General features: G+C 36.8%; 1 long non-coding RNA gene across 1 annotated transcript in view; it reads right to left on the bottom strand.

Annotated features, from left to right (window-relative positions):
- Positions 1-301: 301 nt before the first annotated feature.
- LOC309660923 overlaps positions 302-25,294 on the bottom strand; it is a 57,124-nt gene continuing 32,131 nt past the window's right edge. The window contains exon 2 of the long non-coding RNA XR_014263723.1: positions 302-25,156. This is a non-coding gene — a long non-coding RNA (uncharacterized lncRNA). The remainder of the gene's footprint in view (positions 25,157-25,294) is intronic.

Here is a 25,294-nt window from a genome sequence, read left to right on the forward strand (position 1 = left end):
TGAACTGAAACAGATCAGTAAAAAAACATGTCCATATTGATGCACAGGGTAGAAAGATGAGTATAGAGAAAAAAGTGAAGGTTTCTGTAACATGGAGGAAATGTCTAATATATGTGTAAGAAGAGGAAAGAGCAGAGAAGAGAAAAGAAAATTGATCAGAAAAGTACTTAAAGACAGAATGGCTGAGATTTTCTGAAACTGGTGAAACAACAAACTAAAGATTCAAGAATATCTTGGAACCCAAACAACATGAATACAAGGAAATAAATCACAAAAGAAACGTCATTGAAAAACTGTTGAAAAACAGAAACAAAGTCAAAATCTTAAAAGAAGAAAGAGAAAAAAAAAAAAAAGAAAAACAACTCATCATTCTTAGGAAGAATTATGGAAGCCAAAGACAATATAATGAATTTTAAACTGCTGCCAAAAACAAACAAACAAAAAGCAAAACAAACAAACAAAGAAAAAAAACCTTACCAAGCTAGAATGTTTTCTCTAATAAAATAAATATATCTTTCGAAATGAATGCCAAGTACATTTTCAGAAAAATAAAAATGGAATTTGTGATCAGCAGATCTATAAGAAAGGAAATACTAAATGCAATTCTTTAGGCAGAAAAGTAATCCCAGATAGAAGCATATTAACATAAAAAGAAATGAAATACAACAGTAAAGGAAAATATGTGGAATGATAAATGAATATTTACTACATAAAACAAAATAATAAAACATTTGGGTGTTTAAAATATAGAGAGAATCAAAATACACAATAGCAATAGTACATGAGTTGGTAGAGAGCTAAAATGAATTAAAATATTCTTAGGTCCTTGTATTATCCATAAAATGGTAAACATACTAACTTGCATTAGACTTTAACAAGTCAAGGATGCATTTTGCAATCTCTAGGGTAATCACAAAAAGAATAATAAAATTTTATTGTGTATTATATGCATGTGTGTGTGTGTGTGTGTATCTATATATATATATATGAAATAAACTAATAGAGTAAAATATAATTTATGAAATATGCTTAATCCTACAGGAAAGAAAAAAATAGAAGTGAATAAGACAAATAGGCTAAGCAACTAATAAGAAGGCAAGATTAATTTAAATAAACAAACAACTTATATTAAATGTAAATAGACTAAATCTTTCCATTAAGAACAAAGATTGTCACACTGGGATAGTAAGGAAACATATCTTAAATATAGGTACAAAAATGTTTGAAAAATCAAAGAATAGAGAAATATATCAGGCAAAAAATTAATTGAAAGAAAACTAATATGGGGCTTCCCTGGTGGCGCAGTGGTTAAGAATCCGCCTGCCAATGCAGGGAACACACGTTTGAGCCCTGGTCCAGGAAGATCCCACATGCCACAGAACAACTAAGCCCATGTGCCACAACTACTGAGGCTGCACTCTAGAGCCGCACACCACAACTACTGAAGACTGCATGCCACAACTACTGAAGCCTGTGTGCCTAGAGCCTGTACTCCATAACAAGAGAAGCCACCATGTTGAGAAGCCCACGCACCACACCAAAGAGTAGCCCCCGCTTGCCAAAACTAGAGAAAGCCCGCACGCAGCAATGAAGACCCATCGCAGCCAAAAATATAAATAAATAAATAAATAAATAAATGAAAACTAATATATCTATATTGACCTTATATATAGCTTTAAGGTAAGAAGTATTACTAAAAATAGTTTTTATAATGATAAGGGAGTAAATCAAAAATAGATATAAAAATCCTAAATTTCCAAACATTAAAAAATGTAGTATCAACATATTTATGCTAAAAATTGACAAAAAGAAAAATCTATAAGTGTAGTTAGAGATTTTAACACAGCTCTCTCAGTGACTGGTACAACAAACAGCCCTCAAAAAATCAGTAAGGATGTCACAGATCTGAATATCATGATTAACCAATTTAACTAAATGATCCTGTATACAGTATGGCATCCAACAACTGCAGAATAACATGTTTTTCAAATATACATGGAATATTTACCAAATGATCTTATGCTGATCTATAAAACATATCAGTAAATTTCAAAGAATAATTATGACAAAATATGTTCCGTGACATCAATGGTATTAAGCTAGAAATCAATAACAAAAACAAAACTAGAAAGATCCACAAGTGTTGGGATTTAAGAAATCAAGCAATGCCCTTGTAAGCAACACAAGGGTAAAAAGAAAAAAAGCACAATGAAAAATTTTTTTAACATTTTGAACTGAATTATAATAAAACTACATTATTCCAAAGTTTGTGACAGATGGATAAATCAGTGTTTAGACCCTTGTCTTATTCCTCACCTTTCACTGTGATATTTTGCTGCAAGTTTCATATAGATATACTTAATTAAGTTAAAAGATCCCTATTTCTAACATTCTAAGATTTTTAAAATAAATGTTGACCTTCTCAAAAAAAAAAAAAAGAAAAATGTATAGCTTTAAATGTTTATATTTTTCCCCTGCTCTCATTAACCTCAACATTTATTAGTGTAAATTTGAAACAGTAAATAATCAAGTGTGTTAATTGCCATGTGAGGATAGACGTTCAGGCTGTCATAAGAGCATGTAGCAGAGGTGCTAACCCAGTCAGGGATTCAAGGAAATCTTCGTGGATGAAATGACTTCTGAATTGGTATGAGGAGGAATCATTAGCTATTCAGGTAGATAGGGAGAGAAAGGGTACTCTAAATGGAGTGAATATTATTCCTAAAGACCCAGGACTGAGTCAGCATGGGACATATTTGGGCACATGAGACAGGTGGAATATGTATGATAAAATATGTCTGGTAGAATGGAAGGCAAACTCCTTCCACACCTAATTCATCACCCCTGCAAATTTCTAATTATTAAATTCCTTGCAAAATTCAATTTTTCTAACCTCTCTGACAACACTCAGTCCAGCTAATTTGCCTCTCACCTGGATTCCTTAACCATCTTCCAAGTAGTCACACTTTATTTTAGTTTGCTACCTGTCCCCACTTACAAACCATTCTCTAGAGCATAAAACCCATCAGCCTTTCACTAATCTAGCTAAATTCTCAAGTTTATGTTACTTTATAAGCCTCTCTACACCCTTCATGATGTGGTCTTTGTATACCTGTCTACCTTCCTAATGTGAACATCCTCTTCCCTTCAGTTACCACAACTGCATATATTAAAAAATAATAATAAAGGCTAAAGATTCATGATTCAAACATTTATCTGAAGTAGCATGAAAAAGAACAGTAAATAAAACTCAAGGAAGTAGAAAAAGGAAAATCATAAATATAAAAGAAAAATCAGTAAAATAAAAACTGTAAAAAATCAGCAAAGTAAAAATTTGGTTATTTTTAAAGACTAATAAAATTTTTAAACTTCTCGTAATTCTAAGGAAAAAAATGAAAGGACACAAATAACATATATCAAAAAGCAAAAGAGAACATTATCACTGCTTGTACAGTGATTAAAAAGATAATAGAAAGATAATATTAACAACTTCTGCCAATAAGCTTGAAAGCTTAGAATAAATAGACAAATTCCTTAAAAGCACAGCTTACCAAAACTGACATAGAATAAATAAGAGATCTGAATATTCCTGCATCTCTTAGGAATTTAATCCATAAGTAAAAGCCCTACCACAGAGAAAACTTCAGTCCAAGATAGCTTAACCAGGGAATTCTTTTGAATATAGAAATAAGAAATCATGCCAAACTTACATCAATTCTTCCCAGGAATGAAAAAAAAAAAAAAAAAAGTGTGGTATCTCTTGTTATGATATTGGCACAACCTCAACCCCAAAATCTGTCAATGAAATTACAAAACAAAATATTAAAGATCAATCCTAATGAACACACACACACACACACACACACACAAGTGTCTGAAACAAAGTAATAGCAAATCAAATGCAGTGATACCTAAAAGGACAATGCCTTGTAACAATGTAGGAATGTAGGGTTTATTCCAGCAATGCCAAGTTGGTTTAATATTTTTAAAAGTTAATCAGTGTTGTTCACCACATTCACAGAATGAATAAGTACTCCACATGAACATCTAAATTAGTATAGAGGAAGCATTTGATAAAATCCATCATGCATTCATGATTCTAAAAAAAGTACTCTAGAAAAGAAAAAATAGAAGGAAACTTTTCTAATCTGATAAAGACTATCTGGTTTTAAAAAAAAAAAAAAGAAACCTACAGTAAGCATAATATTTGTGATGGAATATTAGAAACTTTTCCCCTAAGATCGGGAATGAAACAAGAATATGTGCAGACTGAGATTCTCTCTGCTGCCAAACTTTTAGTCAAGATCCTCTGAGCCTTTTGCTCACCTAGCCCAAACTGTGACCTTCCATGTCTATCCTTGTAGGTCCAGGTTTAGCAAGAATCCTGCTATCTGTTTAGTCAGAATCCCCACCCTCAAAATCTTATTACCCTGATATTTGATCAAAGTCCTCATCTCCCACCATCTCCCAGGTAATATCTGATCACCCTGCCTGCCTTCAGCAAGAATCCTATTAGGTCAATTTAACAAAGAATTACCCTACCCTCAGAGTAATTTTTCATTCATCAACACCGCCTCCCCTTGATCCTTGGCTATAAATCTTTACTTTTCCTTGTTGTATTCTTAGTCAAGCTGAATCTCTCTCCTGTACTGTAAAATCCTGTGACAGTCCCTGCATCTACCATGATTATCTTTTACAGTTTCAACAAAAGTCATGAATAATTATTTTCATTACACTGCTATCACCTCTTCTATTCATTATTGCTATAGAATGTCTAATGAGTGCAATAAGATACAAAAAGAAAGTAAATAAAGTTAAAAATTAAATAAAAGGAAGAAATAAGTAGTATTATTCATAGAACATGACAATATAAATATAAAATGCAAAAAAATCTACAAATAAATTCTGAAAATAAATAAGTAAATTTTACAAGATTTCTAATTACAAAGTCAATATAAAAATTGATTGTATTTCTATGTTCTAGAAACAATTAGAAATAAAATTTACAGATTTTAGTATACCTACCCTTAAAATACATCAATACCTAGGAATAAATCTAATTTTTAAAATGGGCAAGATTGCAACACAGAAAAACACAAATATTACTAAAAGAAAATTAAAGAATTAAATAAATGGAGGGTTACACCATGTTCATGGATTACAAGACTCAATATTCTAAAAGTATCAGTTCTTCTCAAATTAATGTATAGTTTGCTTCCAACCAAAACTTCACGGAAATTGATTAGATGATTATAAAATGAATATAAAAATGAAAAGGGTTAAGAATAGTGAATACAATTCTAAAGAAGACCAAAGCTTAATGACTTACATAACAAGATACCAAATCTTATAAAACTACAATTCTAAGTTGGTAGTGGTGATAGGATATACAATAAAACAAAGAAATAGAAGAGACTCCAGAAACAGTTCCAACAATATACAGACTTCTGATTTATCACAAAGTTTGACCATGATATGTAGTGAAAGAAGCATGGTCTTTTCAATAAATGATGCTAAATCAAATAACTTTACCCCTTTCCTCACATCATATACAAAAACAAATTTTAGATGCATCATAGATCTAATTGTGATAGATAAAACAGTAACACAGGAGATAAGATAACAGCTTCATTTGGGGTAGGCAAAAAATTCCTAAATAGAAAACAGGAAACACTAACAATAATACAAGAAAATACAAATAACTCAGTTTCATTAAAAGATGACTTAAAGAGCAAAAAAGCAAAACACAGAGTGGGAGAAGATATTTGCAACACATACATCCAACTTACATTCAGAATTTATAAAAAACTCCTATAAATCAGCAAGAAAGAGGCAAACAACCCAATAAAATTAAAGCAAAAGACTTGTCCAGCCACTTCTCAAAAGAAATTGACCAACTGATTCATAAGGTGTTCAACCCTTAGTCATAAGGGAAATGTGAAATAGACACAATAAATTACCACTAGAAAGCCACAAAATTGGCTGAAAGATAATTTTTTTTAAAAATGACCATACAAAGTGTTGGCAAAGATGTAGAGCAGCTAGAATCCTAATACAATGACTATGGAAATAAAAATTCTTACACTCACTTTGGAAAAACTGTTGGCAGCAGCAACTAATGCTAAATATGCACATGACTTATGTCATAGCAATTTCACTTCTAGGTATGTGCCCAGGAAAAATGTATATATATTCATCAAAAGACATGTGTAGGTATAAAGATAGGCATAAAGGTATTCACAATAGCCCTAAAACAACACAATCTAAAAGTTAATCAAAGCACAACAAATAGATTATGTTACAGTCATACAATACAATACTCTGCAGCAATAAAAATGAACTACTACTCCATGCATTAGTGGAAAAATTTCACAACCATACAAGCAAAGGAATCCAGACTCAAAAAAGTTAATGCTAAATGATTCAATTTATATTAATCTTAAGAAAAAGGAAAACTAATCTATGGTGATAGAATTCAGAAGAGTGATTACATTCAGTAATGTTGAGTAAAATGACTGGGAGGGATAAGAAAGAGAAATCAGGGACAGTGGTTATATTCTATATCTTAATTTAAGTGGTGACTATATGGATACATTCATTTAGGAAAATCATAAAGACCTACACTAAAATTCTGTGCATTTTACAGTATACCTTAATTTTTTAAAAGTTTACAAAACCACAATGAGATATCACCTCACACCTGTCAGAATGGTTGTCATCAAAAAGTCTACAAATAACAAATGTTGGTGAGAATGTAGAGAAAAAGGAGCCCTAGTACATTGTTGGTGGGAATGTAAATTGGTGCAGCCACTATGGAAAACAGTATGGAGCCTCCTCAGAAAACTAACAAATAGAACTACCATATAATCAAGCAATGCCACTCTTGGGTATATATCCAAAGAAAATGAAAACACTAATTTGAAAAGATACATGCTCCCCAGTGTTCATAGCATTACTATTTACAATAGCCAAGATATGGAAGTAACCTAAGTGTCCATCAACAGATGAATGAATAAAGAAGATGTGATATATATATATATATTATATAATATATGTTTATATATACACAATGGAATATTACTTAACCATAAAACAGAATGAAATTCTGCCATTTGCAACAGCATGGATGGACCTAGAGTGTATTATGCTTAATGAAATAAGTCAGAGAAAGACAAATACTGTATGTTATCACTTATATGTGGAATCTAAAAAATAAAACAGATGAATAAATACAACAAAACAGAAACCAGCTCACAGATACAGAGAACAAACTAGTGGTTACCAGGGGGGAGAAGGGAGGGAGGAAGGGCAAGATAGGGGTAGGGGATTCACAAGTACAAACTACCATGTATAAAATAAATAAGCTATAAGGATATATTGTACAGCAGAGGAAAATATATCCATTATTTTATAGTAACTTGAAATGGAGTATAATATACAAAAATATTGAATCAGTATGCTGCACACCTGAAACTAATATAATATTGTAAATCAACTATACTTCAATTTAAATTAATTAAATTAAATTAATAAATGTTTAAGTTTAGATCTGCATGTATAGACATAGAAAGATGCCCAAGCTATAATATTAAATGAAAACAACAAGTTGTAGGACAGTCCCTATTGTATGAGCCTATGTTGGAATAGTAAACTTATAAAGCATAATGTGTGCAGATCTGAAAGAATACACTACCTACGGTGAAGGCTATGTGTGATAATGAGACTTCCCTCCAAATCTATAGTCTGTATTATTTTAGTTTTTTCACAACAAACACAATTACTTTGCTGATTGGGATTTTTTTAAGCTTCTGAAAAGCTATTAGGCAAGTGACGGCTGGAAGTGAACTGAAATAAACACATGGCATCAAGAGACTTTTAATATTAAAAAATAATTTGAATTTGATTCTTTTGCCCTGAAGCATGCCTGAACAAATGAAATGAGAAAGGAGTCTAGATGTCTGCAGTGTTTTAAGCAGGGACCATAACACCAGTATCAAAATTACATATTTTAACCCAATCCCAAAAATTAAAGGATATATTCAGATCTTCTATCGCCCTTCTCCACCTTTCTTCCAACCCTTTTCTATATGCTATATTTTCACCAACTTCATTTCCCTCCAGAGTCTTCCGTATTTTCCCCCTCAGGAATAGAACGTATTCTGCCATATTACTTTCAATTATCGTTTAATAATTTATGAAATTACTCCGCATCATACCTGCAGTATTTCAGTCAGGCCCCATTACATTGTAATGAGGTTTGATTTAACGTGGTCATTATAAATGCTGCTAAAGGTTAATAGGGAAAAAAAGTTTCAATCCAATGCATTTTATTTCACTCATTTAGGAATAAAATAAGCATCTGTCACTAAGCATAGGACTTCCTTTTCCTGTAAGCAGCAGGGTATGATTACTCTGCTCACAAAAGTTTAGCAGAATATAAAGGACTACCATCTGGCAGAAAGCCAACTTGTGGGAGGCACAGTGTAAAACTGCCTTTTCCAAGGATTGTGCTATAGAGTTTGGGGGCAGGAAAATTCTTTATTGTGCAGGACTGTCTTTCCCATGGCGGAACATTCAGCATTCCTGACCTTTGTCCATTAAGTACCTATAGCAATCCCAGTTACTGTTACAGCCAAAAATAGCCCCGTGAATTTCCAAATGCCCTCTGGGGGGCAGCACTTCTCACAGTTTGGTACCACTGGTTTAAAAGGTTGAGCACTAGTTTTACAGTCTAGAAAGTCTAGTTTTGAAAGTCTAATTTATGCTAAACAGTTCATTTGAATGTAGTAAGAGAAAAAAAGTAACTGTTTATGATCTCAACCATCCTCTAAGGAGGGTGGAGCCTTTGTTTTGTGAGCCACTACCGTGACTGGAAGGGCCAGCTTATACCCCCAAGAGCTGGCCATGTGCATCTCTTCCCAACTCTACCTTCAATGGCTTCACCTTGGAACTTTGAAATCAGCCATGGTGGGAATTTTTGGAGATCCAGTTGTTAAACATTCACCAGTGTACCAATGTTCTTAGGGGATGTGACTAAATATGTGAGATAAGCAGATCTGAATTATTACGCATGATAGAGAGAAAAGAATCTGCGGCTCCTAGAGAAAAGTTACTTCAGTACATGGATAGAGAAAAGAAACAAAGAGCAGAAAGTTGCAGCCTTGCTGTGTTGTGACCATCAATCTTCAGTAAATTCTTCTCAACTTAAGAAGTGCTTGAAGCAAGGGAGCAACCAAGACAGATGCTGAGTTTTGCCTGAATGTGGGTCTATTCTTTCATTCAACAAATATTTAGTAAGCACCTATCAAGTGCCAAGCATTGTTCTAGGCACTAATCTGACATAGCCATTCAAAGGCAACCCACATAACTGCAGAAACAGGAAACAGGAGAATCATGAAAAGGTAATTCCAAAGACTATGTAGAAACTTTATGGAGGATTTTGAACATTTCCTTGGAATCAGTGAAGTGCCAAGCAAATCATATCTGAATGTGAAAGGAGCAAGGAACTGAATTTCATATGGAAAATGGGAATTTAATAGAGGCTTAGCTGGAATGAAGCATCCAATTTCCTGGCATCCAAGACTGAATTGCTTCCCTTCCAGCAACCCTGAAAGTAGTATCCCTCAGCCATTCACTGAACTCTGGTACTTGGGAGAGGCTGAAGTCAAGGGGACACCAAAATGGTGTGGAGTCTGGAGGCCATATAACATGAAGACACCAGTCTTAGAGAAGCTCGGGGGCGGGGGTTGGGGGGACATGAGATCTGTCTTCAAATGCCTGAGGGCCATCGGTTTAGAGAGAAATTACACGTTTCCTCACTAGCTCTAAGGGCAGGAGTAAAATCAATTTGACAGAGTAGGTGGGCAGATTTAATCTCAAAAAGAGAAAAAAAAAGATACATATACACAACTACCTTATATAAAATAGGTAAACAACAAGGACCTACTGTATAGCACAGGGAACTATACTCAATATCTTGTAATAACCTATAATTGAATCACTTTGTTGTACACTTGAAACTAACACAACATTGTAAATTAACTATACTTTGGTTAAAAAAGAGAGAGAGAAAAAACTTCTAGCAGTCACAGCTGACTGGCCCTGGAGTGACTGTATCTCAACCTTACTCCATGTCAACAGGATAAAGTCCCAGTCCTTCCTGACAACTAAAGTTGTATTTCCCAGAAGAGGGTAATTATTTATGAAATGTCCTTAGCAGGATGTCCGTTGTTTAGAATCGCTTGTGGCAAACAAACCTAGAATCTATGGATTTAATGATTTCCCAGGGCACCTAACCTAAGTTGTACAATTATCTGGAGTACAAAATGGAGATAAGCCAAACACTCTCCTCCGTGTACAGTAACCTGCAAAGCCTCATGATAGGTAGAGACTTTACCTATCATGGTTGGCCAGAGATTTCATATCTGAGGCAGGAAGAAAAGACCTGGGGAACCATACAGAATGTCCAAGACCTCTCCCTGCTTCGCCTATGCCACTTGATTGCTTTTATCCCTGAAATTACTAGTAAATCTTGGTGTGGGGTAAGATCTTTGAATATGTAAGTCAGATTGGACAATCCAGTCCTCTGTGTTAGCCCACTAGCATAGTGACTGCCTCAATAAATATTGGTTAAACCAAATACCCAAATAGAAAGTGCCTTATTATAAGTCAGTTCTCATTTGTAGAATTACTACAACTGAAGCTGAAAGAATATTTCAAAGATACCATCTAGTGGGGTTCTATGTTTGATGACAGCTTGTACTAGATTAAACTTTAAAGTCCTCCAATGTTAACATTCCATAATATAATGATCCCTCTTTGAAAGCTTGAGTCTCATGCACTCTATCTCGCCTCAGACCTCAGTTGAATAATAAGCCAACCTGCAACAGCATAAAGTTCAACTCACATGGCTCCTGCTGTCACAGAGTGACTTGAGAGGCAAAGCCAAGAATGATTGACTTTTATCAAAGCCATTAAAAATATCTTGAGAGAATTTTGATACATTATTTCTATGATCTTGGTAAGAACCTTGTAAGGTTATAAGGAGAAAAAGATACTCTTCTCTCTGATTAGGAAATAGACTCAGAGAGGAAAGTGATTTTTCCAAACTTACACAGCTAATATTTACCAGAGATGGTCCTAAAATACAAGTCTTTGACCTTCAGGAGCCAATGCTCTTTCCTTAATGTTACACGTAATGCCTCATTCTTACCAACTGTGGACAAAGAAGTAGCCACTAACCTCTCTGAATCTCAATTCTCTCTTCTGCAAAATGGCGACAACAGTAAACCCTACCTCACATACAACATTGTAAATGCTTTATGATAGCAAATGTGTGTTCAGTAATCTGACAAAATTCAGAGTACTGATGGAATATCATAATAATGATTCTATGTCTCCACCAAATTTTGTAATATCATATTCCTTTCACATTCATTATCACTTACTTCTCCCAACCATCTTGCAAGATGAACAGGGTAGATATTTTCCTTTTCTTTATGGAAAGGAAAGCATGACTTAAAAGGTTAAATGAACTGGCTAACCACACAGAACTGAGAGTAAAACCTCTTCTTGTCCAGTTCTAAAACTCTATGCTAGATGTTACAAAGATTTTATAAAACAGCAAGAAATTTTACTTCCTCTCCTCTTGAGAAACTTACAGCATGATGAACATGTAGGGCTATTTAATATGTGATGTATGTTATCTAGAAAATGTGACCCATCTTGAAAATAAGATATGTAACTATGGTTTCAAATAGTGTTCAGATATCAAAAGTAAAGAGAATTTTATTGTTCATTCATATATGAAGAAATCACTCTTCAGTCAGAAAGCTAGTAGAACTATGACCACCACTGGATTCCAAGTATATAGAGACAGTGAACTAGGCACATTGTAGATATTCTATAAATCCTTGGTTTTATGAATAATTAACTTTGGGGCTGGAATATAAATAGAGAGGTGATAAAATGATCTTGAAATTTTCCCAGATCCATGCATTGGTAGCCAAAATTTTCTCAAAGAATTCACTTAACAAGAGTTTCACTGACTTCTTCAGTAAAATAGAAATTATAGAGTACCTGTAAGACTTCCTACAAAAAGAATTCCAACTGTCCACTAAATCTCTTCTTCCTTTCTTCCTTAGTACAGAACTAAATTGCATTTTCCATTTAGTCACGTGATGGGGTCATGCAATGTAGTCATGTGATGGGGTCTGAGCCAATGGGATGTGAGTAGAAGTGATGTGTGCCTTGTCAAGATCTCGGCCACAAAAACTTCCAAACTCTTCCGTGTTCTTCTCCTTTGTGTGGTCAGAGACCAAGAAGGTCATTGGGATAGCAGTGGAAGCCATGTGTTGAAGATGGCAGAGCCACTACCAACCTGAGTCCCTGAAATACTCCATGGAGCAGAAATTGTCTCCCCCACACCAACCACCTCTGCTGACCTGGGATATCCCTGCTCAACTCTTAGGAGAGAAGAAATCAAGCCTTCATCGTGTTTGAGCTGCTACATTTTTAGCTTCTTTCTTGCAGCAATTTAGCCCACATAAACTAATACAAATCATAATGTACTCTGCAACTGGAAAGGATTCTTTTTCTTCAGTATTATTATTCTAAGCTCAGCTCTCTACCAGTTTAATTTTTGTGACATATGCCAACCTGTTCCTTTTAATAATATGTTCACCATAATGAAAATATCTCTGTGTTGCCATTCTACAATTTCTATTAAACTGTAGCTTTTATCATGGCAATTCTAAATCAAGAAAATTCAGTGGTTCCTAACACCAATTATCCAAGCTTGGAATGATCTGATGCAAGAAACAAGCTAGTCACACCCTGTGAAAGAGGCAGTTTATGAAATAGGTAATTCTCATTTACAACCAAGGAAACAAACCCAGAGAGCTAAGTAATACGGCGTGATTTAGGAGCACCAGGGAGGCCCTTCTCTTTTAGCCTGTCTGCCATTTACAGAGCATCACTGGTAAAGGTTTCTAGTCTCTCCTACTTGATCCATCCAAATATCACTTTCAATTTGGCTTTGTAAGGCACTACTTTATTCTTTTGTTCCCAAACTCAAAAACTTATAATGACTCCCTAATTGTATTTTACCCTGGCTTTCAAAACTCTCTTGCAGAATCTGGCCCTACTTTGCCCTCAGCCTTATTTCCCACCACACAGACAAAGACCTTTCCAAGGAGTGAACTCCCAGGCATGGCCCACAGGAAGTACCTCCAATCCAGGGACCACACATTCTCTCCTAGGAAAGGGTGAGGGGAGGCTGCAAATGTTCCTATGTTCCTACTCCCCTGTGATTGCAGGAGACAGGAAAAGAGTTCACTTGCAATAGTTCTCAATATCATTTCAAAAATGCAATATTAAGATTTAATCTCAAACAACAAATGCTGGAGAGGGTGTGGAGAAAAGGGAACCCTCTTGCACTGTTGGTGGGAATGTAAATTGATACAGCCACTATGGAGAACAATATGGAGGTTCCTTAAAAAACTAAAAATGGAATTACCATATGATCCAGCAATCCCACTACTGGGCATATACCCAGAGAAAACCATAATTCAAAAAGACACATGCACCCCAATGTTCATTGCAGCACTATTTACAATAGCCAGGTCATGGAAGCAACCTAAATGCCCAGCAACAGATGAATGGATAAAGAAGTTGTGGTACAGATATACAATGTAATATTACTCAGCCATAAAAAGGAACAAAATTGAGTCATTTGTTGAGACATGGATGGATCTAGAGACTGTCATACAGAGTGAAGTAAGTCAGAAAGAGAAAAACAAATATTGTATATTAACGCATATATGTGGAACCTAGAAAAATGGTACAAATGAACTGGTTTGCAGGGCAGAAGTTGAGACACAGATGTAGAGAACAAACATATGGACACCAAGGGGGGGAAACCGCGGTGGGGTGGGGATGGTGGTGTGCTGAACTGGGCGATTGGGATTGACATGTATAAACTGATGTGTATAAAATTGATGACCGATAAAAAAAAAAAAGAGATGTTAATAAAAAAAAAATATTTAATCTGCTGTGGCATCTAGCACAGCAGAGAGTCCTCCTAAGCTCTTGAAACCATCAAACCATCCGCATGTCCCACATATAAATGGGGCTCCATTACCACCCATGACTCTCTGATCTGGCCCCGAATGACTTACAGGATTCTCCTTTACAGACTACGTCCCCACCTGCCTAATTCTGTTATCATCCAAGATATGGTCTTACCTTTCTGGGTTCTATCTTCCTAACTCAAGGTTAATGCCTCTTCCTGAATACAGTTGAGTCCCCCCTCCAGCTCTGCCACCCCAGTCACCTCAGAAAATGCTCCTCTCCCATTCCCAGCCCTCTCAGTTTTTACAAATTTTGCCCATCACCCTGTCTCATACCTGTGAGAGGACCCCAGGGTTCAAACCATAACATGTAGGAGGAGCTCAGTAAAGGTCTGCTGATCTCATCATTTTGAATAGTTGAGCTGAGATATATATCAGTCTTTATACCCCTCTTATTTTAATTCCTAATAATAATAATACAATCATTTATTAACTGAGCCCACCCTCAGATTTCCCCACTCAGTGGTCTGGGGTGGGGACTGAGAATTAATATTTCTAACAAGTTTCCAGGTGATGCTGCTGATGGTTGGAGGACCACATTTTGAGAACAACCGTTCTCTGCTTACCCCTGCCCTAAACCAAGTGCCTCAGGTATACTCACAAGGTCATCTCCCTTACGTGTCAAGAAGGACAACAGTGTGGGCTGGATTTCCACCATTATCAGCCAGGAACACCACAAACAAATAAACAAAAAGAATGAGTCAGGAAACTGTCCTTTCTTTCTCAGAGAAGCTATTTGTCCCCTGTCCCAAGCTCCTGATGGGTTAATGTGAGGGTAGCGGTGCCAGGCTGAGAAGCCCTGGTGAGGGCTGAGCACAAAGGTGGATGAGACTTACAGGTCAAATTACAGCAGCCACCAAACAGAGAGGCGACGGGAGTCATGGCAGCGATATCTGAGAAACGACATTATGACGGAACGGATCCCAAGGCCATTGACAGCTAGCTCTGAGACAGGCCCTCTTATCCACCAGAACAAAAGTACATGGCGTGCTCTGGGTAAACCTCCAGGGAATGCTTTAGCCCAGATCTCCTGACTGACTAATAGGAGTTTTTCCTTTTCATGGCGAGGGAGCCATTCTTTCTTGATGCCTTTCTGAGTATGTCTGTGGCTGATAACAAACTAATTTCCCTCGGAAAATGTCCTTTCCTTCTCTCCCTCTCTCTTTTGCCTTTCTGTTTCCTACAGGAGAGAAAGGGGGAGAGAGAGAGAGAGAGAGAGAATGAATGAATGAATAGCAATTTTTCACAGTGTTCCTTAAGTCATCTCATGCTGATGGGTCCAGAATAAGAAAGTCAAGGCCAGGACACAGCCTCTCACCTGCCCAAGTCGTGGAGGGGGGACTGCCTTCCCTGGCGAAGTGGGCACCTGGGCAACCTCATACACTTCCCTATGAGTACCGAGCTGCCATCATCACGTGGGTCAATCCCTCCCTCCTCTGGGTTATCTGGTTAGGTTATCAGGAGCCAGTGGGGCTGCTGCTGAATGCCCCTAGGTCACCTGATAACTGTGGCTGCCCCTGGAATCTCCGTGGGAAAGGGGAAGGGGCGGGGCCATTCACCCAGGATGCTTCTTGATTTCTGCCTTTAGAGTTCTCCCGGATATCCCACTCCCCCCCTTGCCTGGAACTGTCTGGGCTCCTCAGATATGCAAGTGATTCATTTTCCATCCGTCAGAGATGAGACTTAAATAAATAAAAAGGTACTTCGTGGGGCGGCTGGGCCTAATGATAAGCAATTATAGGAAGCCAAATGAAGGCAGTGCTTTGTGCGGGGCCTGTGAAATTGGTTAAGCAAAAAGAATAATGGCCCGTTTCAGTGATTCATCCCTTTGCTCATTTCAGAGGGAGCATTATCTCAGTTAAGTGATGCAATTAATATGAAAATGAGGGAATCATTGTTTAAGGAGGTGAGAGGAAAGTGGAGTGGGGGCCCGGATGCCACAGTGGGAAGAATAAGGGCCACTGAGATGGAAATTTGCATAGGTCAGTAGCAATGTGACGCCTCTAGCACGTATTCAAAGCTTAGCTTGCATTGTAATACGTAGCCATTAAATTCTCATTACGGTGACCTGTGTCCAATACAATTCAATTTTTCAGAATCTTAATGATAAAAACTTAATTACGTTAAGGTGAAAACCTTTTGTACTGAGCCCTAAAATAAAGCACAGAAAGGGCATTGTGAGTACCTCAGGACACTGCAGGTAGAGCCAGGGGGGCTTAAATTACTGTTCTATTAACCATAACATGATTTGCTAGTTGACTTTTTTGTGAGCTTTGCAGATCTTTTGTAATGAAGTCAAGAGTGATAAATAAGGTATTTGCCTCTCCTCTTCACTTTTTTTTTTTCCTTCCCTGGTTCTCTGATGGTATTTTTCCACTCAGTAGCTGGAAGACCATATTCCAGGGACTGGTTCACATCTTTGGACACAGAAAAGGAAGAGAAGAGGGATCGGAGTGGAGCGTGTGGCAGAGAGCTCAGAGGGTCAGGAGTCATTGGACTCGGATCTGGCAGGGTTGCCACCAGCTCACTCTGTGCTTTGGGCATGGCATTTCACACCCAAAGGGCTCCAAGCAGAGAAGGAGAAAAGAGCATGACCTGTTTTTTACAGCAGAGGATAACTTGTAGCTTCTGCCACTTATCTGCTCTGTGTCCTTGAGCCAGTTACCTAACCTCTCAGAGTTTCATCATCTTCTTGGGAGCAAAAGATAATGTTGCCTTTCTTGAAGGAATTGCTATGAGGATTTGGAATCAAGAATATACCATGTTTCATGCCAGGTAGGGGGAAGGGAAAGGAAGATCATCATCATCATCTTCATTGTGGTGTTAGACCCTACACCTCACATGCTACAGGAATACAATAAGCATCAGCTCCCCTCCCACGGTGACCTTCCATTTCTTCCTTTATAAAACTGGAGGGCAAATCATGATTTTTATATCTTGACAAGATAGAAAAGTAGCAAAAATTGCTGGCTCCCTTCACATAATCTAACACTGGAAACTCCCAAAACAGAGAAAGAGAAGTTGACAGATCTATTAAACTACCATAAGAACTGTGTGAATCCAAGAGAAGGTGGTTGGATCCCTTGGGAGGCGGGTGGTGGAGGATGTAGGAAAGACAACAACCCAGAGGAGAAGATGTCCAGGGTAGACCACTGCAAGGCAATGGCAACAGGGTAACATCAGGTTGGCATATGGGCCAGCTGAAGTGGAAGCAGCTAACAACGTATGCAGGCCAACTAAAATCTTCCTCCTCCCACACCTCTGTACCCAAAAGCCAGGCATTTTCAACAGAAGGAGAAGACAATCTTAAAGAGCATCAATGTCAGGGAAGTGGTAGGGTTGTAACTGTAAAATTTCTCTGTCTTGAGATGTAATACTCCTTCCCTTCCTCCCTATACTCACCAAGAGAAGCTGCAGCCAAGACCTGCAACTTAGCCTTCAGTGTTAACAGAACCAGGAAAATATCTGCTCCAAAGGGGAAATAACACAATATTTGATCAGTTAAATGACTCTAGTAATACTAGCAAAAGCTTACCAACACTAAGTGTGTGTGAGACATGGTACTATGTGCTACAAATATCAGTCTATTCAATCCTCACAACTGCTCTGTTAACCCAATTTTAAGTATCAAAAAGGAAGCACAGAGAGGTTAAGTTATTTGCCCATGATTACACAGCTGGGCATTGGCAGAGCTGGGTTTTGAATGTAGGCAGTCTGGCTCCCACTAAGGAACAAAATTCAACTGAGTAAATCTGAAGATCTAATTGGCTTTATTCAACAATTCATGAATCAGGCAATGTCCCATCTAGCAGACAGAAAGGAGCTCCAAAGACCTATACAAAATGGAAGACTTTTATAGGCAGAAGGAGTTGGGACAAGGAAGTTATTAGCAAGTGCACTGTTTGTGGCAAGGTCTCCTTCCTCTAGGAGATGACAGGGGTCTATCAGGCAGATTACCTCACTAGTGCTGAAGCTGAATCTGGCCTCTGCACACCAACACCGAATTAAATCTCAGAGACAGAGTTTTGAGTGAAGTAGAAACTAATAGCTTTACTGCTTTGCCAGGCAAAGGGGGCCACAGTAAGCTAATGCCCTCAAAACTGTTTGTCCCGACCTGGAGGGGGTAGTGAGGAATTTTATAGTAATGGTTCAAGGAGGGCGTGATCAGCTCGTGGACATTCTTCTGATTGGTTAGTGGTGAGGTAATTGGGAGTCAGCATCATCAACCTCCTGGTTCCAACCGGTCTGGGGTCTATGTGCTTGTGGGCAGCACACAGTTAACTTCTCCCACCTGGTGGGGGTTTCAGTATCTACAAAACAGCTCAAAGATATTGTTATGTATATGCCTTGAGGGGGAACCAGCTCCCTGCCCCAAGGCTGCACTATTGTTTCTCTGACTGTTCCTCCCTTGTCTCCACATCCCCTCCTTTCCCTAATTAGCAACTGTTTGAACCTGTCCTTGGAACTCAGGGAAAGTCATGGAGGCTGAATGAAGCCTATTTCCTGTAATCAAGAAAAGGAGGACACAGAAAGGCTTTTGTGCCCAGGTGCCCCACAGGGTCCTGCTCGGTATCAGTGATGACCAGGTAATTCCAGATTGACTGATTTAAGATTCTACTCCTCAGAGAGGTTAAAACTATAATTAAGTATTAAGTCTTGGTTTGGTGAATGGGCTTAGAACAGGTGACTCTATTGTGGGTCTGTTGTCTCTTTTTTAACACTCCAAAGCTTATGCTTTTACCAGTACACTTTACTGCCTTTCTGGCAAAAATATGACAAATTGAATTATCTGCACCAGATAAAGAAAATTAATTGATCAGATAAAACATAAGTTAAAGATCAAATTATTAAATATCTCCAAAGAAATAAGGAGAATATCAGAAACATAAAGCAGGAACATGAAGAACAAAATAAAGACACTATATTATGAAAAACATGATACTTATAGAACCCAATAAATGGATTGAAAATGAATATAGCTGCAAAACAAATCAATGACATGAAAGATTAGATCGGAAATGCTATGAATGGCATTAAAAAGGGATAACTGATGAAAAGTATGAAAAAATAAAATCTAGAAGATAGAATTATAAGCACCAATATATGCATAGTAAGACTCAGAGAAAAAATAGAGAAAAATACCTATACAAGTAAATGACTAATTTCTCAAATTAGAAAAATATTGAAAAGGTTTATAGAATACAAACATATAAGAAACCACCCATATTTTAACTCACTTTAGAGAAATTTATTAACATTAAAAACAAAGAGAAAAATAACATCAATAAACACTTAAAAAATTCTTTAAAAACTTCCAAAGAAGAAAGTCACCTACAATGAAATAAGGGTCCAGTTGATATCTGATTTCTCAGCAGCAAAAATAACATGCAAAAAACTTTGAAACTAAAATTTTATATCCATCAAAACTATTATTTGGATGCAAAAGTCTTTTTAGGTACACAAGATTTCACTTGGACTATCAGACAAAACTCTCTTTAAAATTTAATTGGAGAAGTATTTCTAAATGAAAATAAAATACAATTTTATAAGATATAACTACAGTAAATTTTAAAACAAAACAAAAAAACAGGAAACATGGCCAAAGATGTTTAAAAACATATAATGACTACATTAAATATTAAGAGATAAACTCATATCTCAAGAGGCAGAGACTCATGGGTTGGATCAAAACAAGATCCAATAATTAGTTGTATACAACAGGCCCTCATAAAGGACAATAAAAATGTTGAAAGTAAATATGTCAGGAAAATATGAACCAAGAGAAAGTGAGAATAATAATGTAATACCACACAAAGTAGAGTAGAAGGCAAAAAAAAAAAAAAATCAGGAGGGACAAAGAAAAATGTTGTATGCTACTAAAACAAACAATAAATCAAGAAACTATAAAAGTCATGAATATACCTCTACCCAAGAATATAGCATTTTAAAAATCTGCTGATTTGAATGTTATATATTTTTGTTCCTGCAGTCCTGAAAATAGTAATAAGACCCCCAAGTGCCTCCACACTCCATGTTGTTTTCTTAGTCTTGCCCACACTTCTGTAAGTTATTCTTTCATTAAAGTATCTTCAACTGAATCATCCAAGTTGAATTCTGTATCTTACACAGATTCTGGCTGATACAACTTTATAATAATAAAAAAAAAAAAACCCTAGAAACAAAATTCTATATTTATATGGAGAATAGGATGGAAAAGGGGCAGTATATGGATTCTGGAGTTAGACATACCAAGTTTGAGTCTTAGCTCCACTGCTTACCATTTGTATGACCCTACACAAGATGCTCAAAGTCCTTGAGTTGCGGTTTCCACAAATATAAACATTATGTAGTAATACCTGCCTCGTAGTGCTTTGTGAGTACTCCCAACATTGTAATCAATCAGTAAATTTTGGTGGTGATAGGAATACTAGAAAAGTAGGAGTGGTAATATAAATACTAACACTGATGCCAATACTAATAATAAAAAAATATGAATGTTAAAATTACTATTGGACTTTTAATAGTGCAAATGATCCTTCATGGTCAATCATACTATACACATAAAAACAAGGGATATATTCTTTCTTCAATAGCAAGAAAACCCAATTTATAATTCTGGTATCTTGATGAGTGTGCAAAGCACTCATATATACCTACCCTGATGAATTGCTTAATCTACCATGGAGATAAAATATCTAATATTATGAAGCAACACTCTCAGCAGATCTTACTCTGAATACATTCAGATGAGGTTGCATAGAGTCACCTACTCTATATTTGGATGTCAGGAAAAATGCCAGGACCTGGATAACAATGGATCAAAAAGAGAAGTGAGAAATATGCACCAGAGTGGGAAAAAAAAGGGGGGTTCTTTGTAGAGAAGGAAGGAGATATATTCATCAGACTAGCTGTTTGGTGGCATTTTGAGGGTGATAAAGAAATGTACAAACATGACAGGCAGTGAAAAACCAACAAGACACAGGAAATCAAAAGGATGAGGTATCAGAAAATAAACTTAGGGACTTCCCTGGTGGTGAAGTGGTTAAGAATCCACCTGCCAATGCAGGGGACATGGGTTCAATCCCTGGTCCAGGAAGATCTCACATGTCACGGAGCAACTAAGCCTGTGCACCACAACTACTGAACCTGCACTCTAGAGCCCATGAGCCACAACTACTGAGCCCGCGTGCCACAGCTACTGAAGCCTGCACGCCTAGAACCCATGCTCCACAACAAGAGAAGCCACCGCAATGAGAAGCCCATGCACCACAATGAAGAGTAGCCCCTGCTCACCGCAACTAGAGAAAGCCCACGCACAGGAACAAAGACCAAATGCAGCCAATAAATAAATAAATAAATTTATTAAAAAAAAAAAAAAAAGAAAGAAAGAAATTAAGTCAAATTTGCAATGAGACTGAAATCAAAGCATCCTTCTGCCCCTGTCAAGAAGCCATTTATATTTTTCCTGCTGGGACACAGAACACTCCAGAATCCATTTTTGAGACTCAGGGACTCATGACTAAGGAAAGTATTCAAAAATATTAGTCCCAGTCTCATGAACGTATTTAGCGTATCTTCAGCCAACTTGACTCATTTTATGGATCAAGGCATTCCTAAAGATTCATGGCATTCTACATCAGTAATTCCCAAGCATGGTTTAGCATACAGTCAACTGAACAATCTGGTAAAGCACATATTCCCAAACGGAAAGCTCTGGAATAAGAGCTCAGGAAGCAGTATTTTCAACAAGTAATCCAGATCATTATTATGCAGCCAGACAGGAAGATAAGTATAGGACACAAGCAATTTGTGGAACCACTTTTTTGTAGAGCCCTAAATAGTCCATTTCTCTACAAGTCCAATACTAAATATCTCTCCTCGCTTATTGACTTTCCTGGGATATTGGCATGTCTTATTAACAAATTTATTCATTAGTGTTTACTGAGTATCTACTACAGCATGAGTTAAGAATGAGGCAATTCCTGACCTCCCTCAAAGAATTCAAAGTGCAGAGAAGTTCAGGTCTGGGCACTATGAACCTAACAAAGTAGAGTAAAACAAGTGCTGTAAGGAAGTAAAACAACAGAGAAGAAAGGGGATATTGATCTTGACCAGGGTGATCAGAGAGTATTCCTTAAAAGAGGTGGCATTTGAACTGAACCTTAAACAAAGAGCAAGATTTAAGTTACAGGCAAAAGAAAGAAAAGTGTTTTGTGCTGAAGGAATACTACAAGCAAATGCTTGGAGAGGTAAGAAGGTAGAAGGCATATTTGGCTAATAATGAATAGTTCAATATTGCTAGAATATCTAGGGTACTTCACCTGGGACCACATTAAAAAAGGTCTTGAGCACCTTGAAAGGAGAGTGAACCTTTGTTGGTAAGCTGTGGGGAGACATTAAACGTTTTTAAAGATGAAAACAAACAAGAAGGAGAAGTTACAACTGACACCACCAAAAGACAAAGGATCATAAAAGACTACTACAAGCAACTATATGCCAATAAAATGGACAACCTGGAAGAAATGGACAAATTCTTAGAAAAGTACAACCTTCCAAGACTGAACCAGGAAGAAATAGAAAATATGGACAGGCCAATCACAAGTAATGAAACTGAAACTGTGATTACAAATCTTCCAACAAACAAAAGTCCAGGACCAGATGGCTTCACAGGTGAATTCTATCAAACATGCAGAGAAGAGTTAACACCTACACTTCTGAAACTCTTCCAAAAAAGTTCAGAGGGAGGAACACTCCCAAGCTCGTTCTATGAGGCCACCATCACCCTGATACCAAAACCAGACAAAGATATCACCAAAAAAAAAAAGAAAATTACAGGCCAATATCACTGATGAACATAGACGCAAGAATCCAATAACAAATTAAAAGGATCATACACCATGTTCAAGTGAGATTTATCTCAGGGATGCAAGGATTCTTCAGTACACTCAAATCAACCAATGTGATACACCATATCAACAAATTGAAGAATAAAAACTGTATGATCATCTCAAAAAATGTAGAAAAATCTTTCAACACAATTCAATACCAATCTATGATAAAAAATCTCCAGAAAGTGGGCATAAAGGGAACCTACTTCAACATAATAAAGGCCATATATGACAAACCCACAGCAAACATTATTCTCGATGGTGAAAAACTGCAAACATTTTTTTGAAGATCAGGAATAAGACAAGAGTGTCCACTCTCACCGCTATTATTCAATATCATTTTGGAAGTCCAAGCCATGGCAATCAGAGAAGGAAAAGAAAAAGTAAAACTGTCACTATTTGCAAATGACATGATACTATACATAGATAATCCTAAAGATGCCACCAGAAAACTTCTACAGCTAATCAATGAATTAAGTAAACTTGCAGGATACAAAATTAATACACAGAGATCTCTTACATTCCCATACACTAACAGCAAAGATCAGAAAGAGAATTAAGGAAACAATCCCATTTATCATTGCAACAAAAAGAATAAAATACCTAGTAATAAACCTACTTAAGGAGGTAAAAGACCTGTACTCAGAAAACTATATGCTATTGATGAAAGACATTAACAATGACACAAAGCAATGGAGAGATATACCATGTTCTTGGATTGGAAGAAATAATATTGTGAAAATGAATATACTACCCAAAGCAATCTACAGATTCATTTCAATCTCTATTAAACTACCAATGGCATTTTTCACAGAATTAGAACAAAAAATTTCACAACTTGTATGGAAACACAAAAGACCCCGAATAGCCAAAGCAATCTTGAGAAAGAAAAACAGAGCTGGAGGAATCAGGCTCCCTGACTTCAGACTATACTACAAAGCTACAGTAATCAAGACAATATGGTACTGGCACAAAAACAGAAATATAGACCAATGGAACAGGATAGAAAGCCCAGAGATAAACCCATGCACCTATGGTCACCTAATCTATGACAAACGAGGCAAGAATATACAATGGAGAAAAAACAGCCTCTTCAATAAGTGGTGCTAGGAAATTTGGACAGCTACATGTAAAAGAATGAAATTAGAACACTCCCTAACACTATACACAAAAATAAACTCAAAATGGTTTAAAGACCTAAATGTAAGGCCAGACACTATAAAACTCTTAGCGGAAAACGTAGGCAGAACACTCTTTGACATAAATCACAGGAAGATATTTTTGACCCACCCCCTATAGTAATGAAAATAAAAACAAAAAGAAACAAATGGGACCTAACTTAAAAGTTTTGCACAGGAAAGGAAGCCATAAACAAAATGAAAAGACAACCTCAGAATCGGAGAAAATATTTGCAAATGAAGCAACTGACAAGGGATTAATCTCCAAAATATACAAACAGCTCATGCAGCTCAATATCAAAAAAACAAACAACCCAATCAAAGAACAGGTGGAAGACCTAAATAGACATTTCTCCAAAGAAGACATACAGATGGCCAACAAACACATGAAAAGATGCTCAACATCACTATTTATTACAGAAATGCAAATCAAAACTACAGTAAGGTATCACCTCATACCAGTCAGAATGACCATCATCAAAAAATCTACAAACAATAAATGCTGGAGAGGGTGTGGAGAAAAGGGAACCCTCTTGCACTGTTGGTGGGAATGTAAATTGATACAGCCACTATGGAGAACAGTATGGAGGTTCCTTTAAAAACTAAAAATAGAACTACCATCGACCCAGCAATCCCACTACTAGGCATATACCCTGAGAAATCCATAATTCAAAAAGAGTCATGTACCACAATGTTCTTTGCAGCTCTATTTACAATAGCCAGGACATGGAAGCAACCTAAGTGTCCCTCAACAGATGAATGGATAAAGAACATGTGGGACATATGTGCAATGGAATATTACTCAGCCATAAAAAGAAATGAAATTGAGTTATTTGTAGTGAGGTGGATGGACTTCGAGTCTGTCATACAGAGTGAAGTAAGTCAGAAAGAGAAAAACAAATAACGTATGCTAACACATATATATGGAATCTAAAAAAAAAAAAAAATGGTTATGAAGAACCTAGGGGCAGGACAGGAATACAGACGAAGATGTAGAGAATGGGCTTGAGGACACGGGGAGGGGGAAGGGTAAGCTGGGACGAAGTGAGAGAGTGGCATGGACATATATACACTACCAAATGTAAAATAGATAGCTCGT

Source organism: Balaenoptera physalus (genome assembly GCF_965194825.1).
Source record: "Balaenoptera physalus genome assembly, chromosome: 5".
NCBI classification, from domain to species: domain Eukaryota; kingdom Metazoa; phylum Chordata; class Mammalia; order Artiodactyla; family Balaenopteridae; genus Balaenoptera; species Balaenoptera physalus.